At 37.0% G+C, this 10,313-nt stretch overlaps 1 pseudogene; it reads right to left on the reverse strand.

Annotated features, from left to right (window-relative positions):
* Positions 1–4,343: 4,343 nt before the first annotated feature.
* On the reverse strand, positions 4,344–10,174 carry LOC113295192 (annotated as a pseudogene).
* Between the last annotated feature and the right edge of the window lie 139 nt (positions 10,175–10,313).

Consider the following 10,313-nt stretch of genomic DNA (forward strand, 5'->3'; position numbering starts at 1 on the left):
CAGAATCGGTAGACAACATATTACATAAACTTTCGATTCAAAATAATCGTTAGGATTCGTAACTTAATAACATCCGATTGCAAATATCGATCAATCTTTATACTGTTGTTACGGACTTCAGGAATTCATAACTCCCATCATAAGTGAATTCTTCACCCTTTTCCACTAAGTACTGTCTTTTTGCGAGTGTCTCCTACATAAACAAACACAAAATAATGTTAACTTCGTTTTACTAAGAAAGATTAGACACCCGGTGTTATTTAAAAGAAGTATGCAAATACATACAAATTGTTGGATCGACAAGCTTAAGTGGTTGGTGTTAAATGTCCTCTTTTGTATTGTTATGTAATCATTTACCCCTTTTTGGACAACTCGGAAACGATCATGAACTTGTTAGAGTGATCTTTGATTTGGATTTCCATACTCTAGCACAAATTGGCTATATACCATCTCCCAAAAGACTTCGGGTGTTAACCTTCCTGCTATGACATCTTCACATCTTGTTTCATGATACCATGTTTTCACAATGACCAAATATTCAGCTGTGTCAAACGTTTCCATGCTTGTAATTCGAAATATAGAATGAATTCACAAGAGTAGACGATGGAAAATCTATATGTAGAATACATGATGCTATATATATGTTGTTTAGTGCATAAATAATAAGAGTTTGCCCTCCTTATATAGATGAGAGTCCCAACGTCTATTTTTTTTTTGTTGAAAATATGGCCGTTGATGCGTACCTTTGCAGAACTGTACTGAAATTATGTACAGTTATTCCATACAGTCGGTAGAAAATTGTTGAACCAAAGCTACCGATTATGAATAATCAGAATCTAATGATAGTTTCTCACTACCGATTATAAGTTGTTTTGTCAACAAAGTTCTCAGTTTCATTCGAGTAGTATAATCAGAGGTTTATCAATACGTATTACCAACTGATTGTATGTTGTTTTCGAGGCACGACTAGTTTCTTTTGAACGAAATACCCGTTGGAGTATAATCGGTAGTTAGATAATTAATTAAAACTTCTGATTTTCATAAATATTTTGAAATTCATAACAATATCACCTAGACATCATCATAATTTTACATTGAACTTCCACAATTCTATTACAAAGTACTGTGACTACCGCCTTGGACCCGTTGGACGAGTCCTAAACGGATTGAATCTTTCCATCGCCCTAAGGATTCTAAAATGAGCTTCATAACGGAAGTTTGATCTTTTCCATCTCCTCCATTAGCCGAGAGATCGTTCTATAATCTCATCATTGGTTTCACCCCTCAATCGATATTCATTCACAAGATAAGTTAAATGGACGAATTCTTCGACGTGTCCGTTTATTGAACCAATACGGCAGAAAAGATCAGCGGAGTGGCGGTTGTTTGGGTTCCCGGTGTCAGCGCAGAATTTTTCTTGAATTCTCCCCAACTAACTCATACTCATTATGCCTCCTTGCCTACGTTCTTTTCCTCGTCTCGTATAGAATTGAACATAGCGCCTACATAAAGATAAATCTTCTTCAATCGTGAACTCTGTAGGATTAATGAATGGTTGGGCCATTATGTTGTAGATGATGTTGGAGAGAGTTTAAAGGTATTTGTGTTCCATAGAGGGTAAAAGGATACAATCCTTATATAGAGTTTAGAGTTCCAACGACTCTATTTTGTTTGGGCAACTGTATAATCGGTAGCCTAATAAGGTGTTGTAACTTCCGATTATATATTTTCCCCAAATTTTGTTTTTGCAGAAATCTCATTTTTTTATAAATTTGAGAACTATAATAATCGGTAGTTAATATGGTTTCCGATTATACAGTTGGTTTTTGAAAAAATCTCAATTTTTCGAATTTGGAAACTAGCATAATCGGTTGTTATTAGCCTTCCGATTATATAGGAGCCCCAAATTTCACCATTGCAAAATTCTAAATATTTCTTATTTGCGTACTTAAAAAATCGGTAGCCTCTTGAGGATCTTTTTAATTTCGATGATTGGATCTTCGTATTTAAATTTGATGATGCCTCTTGCTGACTTAGGCGATTAATGGTATAAGGCAGTAGTGTCTTCCGGGCATGGCAGGGTTGTGATCCGATGGTGGGTGTGAATTTTTGGTGGCAGTTAAAATTCGTCAGTAGTCGCTGTCGGCAACTGTGCTGGGTATTTATTAGATGAAAAATTTGGGTTGTCGATGCCGTAAGTGATGAACGCGGATGAATACTGTCATGGCGGGAGGTAGTAGACCCGATGTTGCACCTTGGAGTGGAGGTGACGATGACCATGCTATCATGAGTTGAGATGGTTGTGGCTATCATACTCGTGAAATCATTTTGGGTGAATCTTAATCACTCATCACTAATAAATGATAATAAATTTGCGTTGGTTTCTGTAGGTGTTCGGTTGTTCGCACAACAACAAGGGCATGCTAACGTTCCATCAATAAAAGTCTTCAACAACATATCCCATATGTCAGAGACTACTCCAGCTATAATGCCTTCAACTTGTAATTGCAAGTCCTCACAAGGTTAAGCAAAGTTACACTTCTGTATGTTGAAATCCTGGATGCAGAGATCCCTAGTCATTGTCGCTCCTTATTTGTTTCTCTAGTTGGACATCGATTCCAAGCAATGGGTTCAGGTGGTGGAGTTGAGGATGGTAAACCACAGCAACACTTGCGTACGGCCGGTTCGTCAACCCCAAAAGTTGCACTCCACCTTAGATACTTCTTTTCCTTTCGACTGACGTTGGGGTGATGGTTTGATAATATTTTGTGATCGGGAGCTTGTGTTTGTTGATGCTTTTATGTACATGCTTAGCTCGTCACTTTCCCGGGTCTTGTATGACGATGTGTCTACTTTGTTGTTGTACATGTGACTCGTCCAGTTCTTCATCTTTCTGTAACAGCAAGTAAATGAAGTTAGTAATCGCGTAATTGAATTGGCTACTTGACCAGCTTCCTAAGCTCTGCACAATAAGAAAACACGAAGAAATATAAAAGAAAAAGTAAGCCGGGGTGAGATGTTGAGGTATCCAAGTTCATGCTCTGGTTGTCCTGTTAATTGTCTGCTCGAGATTGCGGCTCCGTTTGAACTGTTGTCGCTACTCCGATGCAGCTTCGCTCATCATCTTTTCTCTTTGTTGCAGCAGAGAAGCAACACATCTTGCGTTCCTTAATGGTTCGGGGGAGCTCTGGTGGTTGAACATTGAAAACTCTTCTCTGTGGGATTCAACAAGCAGTTTATGTGCAGCCATCAACTTCCCGCTGTTCCATCTCTTCTCAATCGAATCAAAATTGAACAACCAATTTTCCCTTGGATTCAACATAAGCCAAGCCTCCGGGGTTCACTGTGATGATGAGCAAGGGGGGAGAAATGGGTACGATGATGCTTTTTAGGTTGCTGTTGAGGTTGAAGACTTGGTAGATGTTGGTAGCATTTTCCGAGGTAAGGTAGGAGTGGCCAGATATTTTCCGGGGTAGGGTAGAAGACGATATTGGTACCGAAGATTAGTCCCAGTGAAGTCGCCAAATGTAAACACCCAAATTTTATTATAAAGTAATGGATATTAATCCCAATACACAATACCATTCTCTCTGGAGAACTCTTTCTCTCTCTTCTAGGATATTCTACTAGCTCTACCCTCTTTCTTCTTGGGAAACCTCCTTTTATAGGAAGAGTTGGTTTAGTGTTGACCTCAAGTGGACAACCTCCTTACAATATGAGCTTTACTATACATCAATGTCTCTTTTACTACGGGCACACCCATGTTGTCAAATTCCCATGTTTACAGCCTCCTAGTGCCTCATATTTCTATCTTTTAAGTTCACATTTGGCTCAATGTCTGAGAAAAGTACCTTCAGCTTCAGGTGATTGAACTACAGTGTTAAAGAAAACAATAATTCCAAATTGACAGCCGGAAATTCCTTGGCTATATCCAAGGGTAGAAGGTTAAAAGCTTGGGGTATATAATTTCATTGCTTTCACGTGAGACTAATCCCACTTGCCCAAAAAGGGTTCACAACTTTAACAAAATACAGGAAGTAGGAACAGTATTAAAAAGGCAAATGGTAAAGTTATACTTCTGGTCATCTGTTATTTGTGACTTCTATTATACTTCCATGCATCCGATACATCTGTTGGTTGTTTTCCATTCTAAACGAGATTACGATCATCCTAGAGAAAGGAGAGTATAACATCCCCGCCTACTAACAAAAAGGCCCCTCCAAGAGAAAACACAAGTTTATCAACAATACCAATTGAACAGAATATGCATCACAAGAAGTTGTTCTCTTGATCCCCCAGTGGGTGACGATCAATAAGAATAAAGAAAAGATGACGTGATCAGATCATTGGACTCTCCAATTTTCTCCAGCGTAAACTGCTTGATCACCCAGCTCTTCTTCTATCTGAAGCAACTGGAAAAATAATAATAGGAAGGTCGGGAATTCAATTATGATCATTCAAAAACCAGTTTCTTTTGTGTTCGTTTTGAATCAGGAAAAATAGATGTAAACCAGGAGGAGCTGCTGATAACTGAGAAGGGATGCAAGTATATCAGAAGAAAGAAAGTGAACCTGGTTATATTTTGAAAGCCGTTCACCCCGGATAGGTGCACCTGCTTTAATCTGACCAGTGGACAGGCCAACAGCTAAATCAACTATGAAGGAATCTTCAGTCTCCCCACATCTATGGGAAGTTGCTAATCCCTAGTTGGCATCCTTAGCTAGCTTCACAGCTTCAATGGCTTCAATAACAGTTCCAATCTGATTCACATGTTTCCTCCCACAGTAAAATTGTAAGAATATATGGTACTAGTAGCGCGGATGCCAATACAATCCAGTTTTACAAGACACTGAAAATACAACTTTCAATGCCCTGTTCCTCAAGGTCACATGGCCATTGCAAAAAGTAACATGCACTGATCATTATGCATAAAAAATGACTGTTCCTCTTTTCTTTCTTTTTTTCCCCATATAGGATACGTTTTCTACCGTCTACGGTTAGAAGCATTTACTCGTAGGGATTATCAGACAGAGAACAAGCAACTAGAGGAATTTCAGAAGCCAAAACACTAAAAAATAAAAAATAAGGTTGATGGACTTGGATACACTACAGATGGACTTATTTACAACCAAATTTGGAAAAGAGAAGGAAGAGAATCAGTAAGAATTCCTTCAAAACGAGTGCATTGCAAGTGAATTCATCTATTGCTTTCTCAGTACGTTTCGGGTTTGACATCAACAAGTCATCTCCAGCAACCTGGAAAAATAATTCTGTAAAGTTGTCTTTGCTTTTACTTTGCATGATACAGTTCTATGAAAGGAAATCATGAAAGATGATGATGTCATCGACCAAACTTGGCCAGAATATGGCAAAAAGGCAAGACAAACCACAATCTGTATCTGTTAGCGGTAGGCCAACTACATATACTATATGACAATGTTCTAAATGAAATTTCAATTAGAGATTATCATTGATAAACATCAGTAAGTGACTGGTCAAATAAAGATACTCATTTGCACCAAATATCAATACCACAGGTGTGATTATACTAAGGGCAGAGTTAGATCTAATAAATGGACTCCTCTGTAGATATTGTATAAGTTCTGTTGGTGATTCCCTAGATGAGATATCAAATGGTGCTTGCCTGCAAGGAACGGACATGTTATGTAGAAATATTTTACTGTAACTTATGATCTCCAACAGAAAGATAACAGACCTGTCATATCCCAAGGCTTGTAAATAACTTTGTATGTTCCCAGTCATCCTTGTCAAACAGATCCTCAATAGACACAATTGGGTAAACTGGCAAAAACAAACAAATAAAAGAACAATGAACAATTTTAGGATGATAGAACTCTATAAAAATAACAGAGTAACCCAAACTTCAGCAGAACCAAGAAAGCACTACCTTTGCAGAGTTTTGTATACAGCTCGGCCATATCTTCTGTTGTCTTGAAATTCTGCCCCGATTTATTGGGAGATTTGTAGTCTAAATCATACTTTGTACCTAAGAATTAACACATCTTTTTTCTTCAGTTAAAAAATAACATATAGTCAAATGCTTTTACGTTAGCAGTATCAATTGCAATTGGAAAAGAATTAATACTCACCTATGAAAAAATCAGTAGCCGCAACATCCATGGCTATCTTAATTCGCTCACTATAACCTGTTCTGTCAATTTCCTGCTTGACGAGATCCAAGCCTTCAGTGAAACTGGCAGAACAAAAATCGCAGCAACTAAATCATCACCATAAATTATCTTCCACGCGCAGCAAGTTTTAACACATCTTACCTTGAGATATTTGGAGCAAATCCACCATCTTCACCGACATTGCATCCATTTCTTCCGTACTTTTCGATGATAATATCCTGCTCTGATTGAGATTGGATTAGAATTATCTAATAAGCAGGACGCATGAGTTGAAGAAAGAAAAAGCATATGACACATTCAGCGTAAAAAAAGATAGTTCGTGACAATGTGCTCCACTGAACTGAAAATAAGTGCCTTCATCAGGATGGTACTTCAGTACCTGCGTTATGCAATATGGCACTTAATAACCCCCAACCTTTCGTGACAATGTGCTGCACTGAACCGAAAATAAGTACCCTCATCAGGATGGTACCTGCACTATGCAATATGGCACCTAATAACCCCCAACCTTTCATGTACTATGTTGCCTATCATGAAGAGGTTTCTAAGAGAGAGACCCCATTGAATTACTAATCACAAACGACTATTAAACTTCATTTATAAGGGAAAGTTGTAAGTCATCCATAGACACTGCATGGAGAATTCATGACAAGTAGGGGACAGGACAAGAAGGTTATTCCTGGGATTCAGATTCTTGAAACTAGGTGAAGATCCAACCAACAGTTACTTGATTCAACTTATAACAATAACTGAAGGATTCAGTGAAGTAGCACCAAAAGGTCATCCTGTAGCTTAAAAAAGAAGGGAAGATGTTTGAAAATTACTTACGAACAATAACTTAAATGTTATGGAGCATTAACTTTATTTGGTATAAAATATAACAACATTACACTTTGGTGATATGGGAATCAGAGATGTGATACTTCTTAGTTCATCGGAAAGATGTGACCTTTACCAACTTGAATAGATCTAACCACACACAAAAAAAAAAAAAGGATACAACTCATATGAGCAAATCTTAGTATTACAGGCAATTTAACAATACACAAATAATATAAATAAACAGGCGCCGACTAATGCAATACCTAGAAAAGTTATTTGTATCATCAAATATACAGGCCAACATACATTAGCTATCAAAACTCTCAAGCAACGCAATACATAATATAAATAACAAAGACACACATATTTTAGAGAAATTACCTTTAGATGATGATATGTCTCGGAGCCCATTTGCACTGCCTCTTCAAATGAGTTTGCACCAACAGGAAGAATCATGATTTCCTGATTGTATTTCAATTGTCAATTCAAATCGAACGAAATTCAGGGAAAACTAGAATCTGGGAGTAACTATGTCTATGATGTTATAACTGAAATAGTAACCAGATAAAAACCACAAATTCAGGGGTTATGTTTAGCCACTAAATAATTCATTTGCTAATGCATGCCCTAGAGGTAAGAGGTAATTCCATTTTATAACAATATAAGAGCTCATTGTTACATTCTTATTCGAGATCCAAAGATTCCAAACTTTATAACAATATAAGAGCTCACTGTTACATTCTTATTCGAGATCCAAACGACCCTATTTTTATGTATATCTCTTATAAGCAAATGAAAGCTTGTCGTGTTACTTGAGACTTAAAAGTGATACCATGACAATGCAAATTAAGAGGTACAAGCAAGAAAGATGTGAACTTAAAATATTATAAGAGCTATCAACCAATCTAACCCGATATTATATCTACACAATCATCTATCAAAAGGGTGTTGAGAAGTAAACCGAACAACTAGGCATACTACATCTATCACCAACCTCGAAAAGGCTTTTCTCTCTCACGAGATGAGAGGTAATGGAATTAGATATACTGAAGATAAAAATTTGATTCGATTAAAGTTTAGTGAAATTTAAATATCATTGTTTCAAATGTATATTCATGAACCGAGAACTTATGCGGAGTCGCACTGACACAATTTGATGCAATTGACTGGTGGGTGTAAGTCTGAAGGATGAACCTTAGTATATATTGCATTATGTAAACCGGAATTTCTCATCTCATAGCTAGCCTAGATGCTCAAAATCGTCTCACTAGAATTTCTGATGGCCCCAATTTTCACATCAAATTCAACGTATTTATGATATATTTTGAGCAGATATTAACAGATAAACAAAGGTTTTGTAACATGAATCTATATAGAGCATACTTGGATGGACAAATTATTTCCCGCGTGTTTTCCACCACTAATAACTGTGAAGGCATGGACATGAAGAACGACGCTGGTTTTACCAGAGATATCTGCTATGTGCTTGTAAAGTGGGACCTGCGATGGACCATATGAAAGCTCTTATAATAAGCATTTTATTCTCAAAACTGAGTAGAAATGAGATAATGTTATGGTAGCACTCATGCCTCCTTCTCGGCAGCACCAGCTTTACAAGCAGCAATTGAAACGGCTAGTATAGCATTTGCGCCAAGTTCACCCTGCAAGAAAAATACTAAAAGCAAGGTTCGGTGCTTAACCATTCACAGTGATACAAGGTTGTTGTCAACGTGGTGTAAGGTAAAACCTACGACATTATATCATTTACACTTACTTAGATCATTCTTAATTCATTCTATCAAATCAATGTTTTCAATCTTTTGAATCTCTAAGCCTTTCACCCGACAAGACTATGTTACTCCTTATTTCACAAAACTCTTCTTTAAAGCATGAAAAGGCTGCTGATGTAATCAATTTCCTAGTTGCGACTAGCTGGAGTTTACATATGGCACAAGTATTTCCTGAAGAGATCTTAATAAAATTGAAGACAATCCTCAACAAAACCATACATATGGCACAGGAATTTCCTGAAGAGATCTCAATATATTGGAGACAATCCTCACCAAAATCATCCTTTCATTTGTATACTAGGTTTATTTCCGTTTTAAATAGGCTTGTTTAGAAGGTGGCCTCTTGGATAGCTTCTATTAGGCCTAGGACCTGGTTTTTGCTTTTTTAATATATTTTATTGACCGAGTAAAAAAACATTTGTATCCTAGAGCTGCTAAGTGTGGGCAAGAAGCTATTGTCGACAATCTCCACCACTATATTTCTTGTTAAGTATAGTTTCCCACAACTTAAATATCAAAATCTTTTGATGTACAAGATACCCGAGTACAAAGTAAACTCTCATACCTTATTTTCAGTCTTGTCCAAGTCTATCATAGCCTGGTCAATTTGGGACTGCTGTGTTGGATCCTTTCCAACTAGAGATTCAGAGACCTTCTCGTTGATATTTTTAACAGCTCTGCTAACACCTTTTCCAAGATATTTCCCATTGTCACCATCACGTAACTCAAGAGCCTCATACCTGAGATTAACATATGTAGATAAGAATCCTCACAAATATCTAAAAACAAATGTACTTTCTAATTACTAGAGAACATTGCCAAAACCTACATTCCAGAAGAAGTTCCGCTCGGAGATGCAGCTCTAAACATCCCTTTATTCGTGTAAAGGTCGACTTCTACAGTGGGAACCCCTTTGCTATCGAGGATTTTCCTAGCTTTAATATTCGTGATCACACAACGGACTGCTTTCCTCGTATGATTCGAGTAAACAGAATTCTTAAAAATTATCAAAAAGACATCAAGTCAAAAAAAATAAAAAAATCTCAGATAAATAATGATGAAGATTAGTGAATAGTTAGGGCTAAAATGACTTACGATGAACAATACAGGGTCTGGAGCCTTAGCTCTAACAGCAGCATTTACAGCATCTTCAATTTTACGAGAAAGCAAATGCTTATCCAGATATTCCTGAACTGACAATTTTGAGCCTAGCTCCTTTAGATCAAAATCAAGAAGTACTGAAACAAAATATTTCCACAAAAGTTATATGCCCTAGTTCGAAGAATATTGAAACTCGGAGGAGATGGAGCAAGAGAATTAGCTGAGAAATTTATTTCTCTTAGGCTATGTACAAATTGAATCCTTAAAAGAAGTTCCTTTATTCTGTTCCATCTTGTCTGACAGATCCATGGTAATCTATGAGAAATCAGTAGAAAGCTTACAACAGGTATATTATTAGATGTTTGTTAAGAATACATGAGATAGGTATTTATAGAAGACACATAACTTGCACAGACTGCATTACAATGACAATAGTCAACTGACTGAC

This window comes from Papaver somniferum, chromosome 7, assembly GCF_003573695.1.
Source record: "Papaver somniferum cultivar HN1 chromosome 7, ASM357369v1, whole genome shotgun sequence".
NCBI lineage: Eukaryota > Viridiplantae > Streptophyta > Magnoliopsida > Ranunculales > Papaveraceae > Papaver > Papaver somniferum.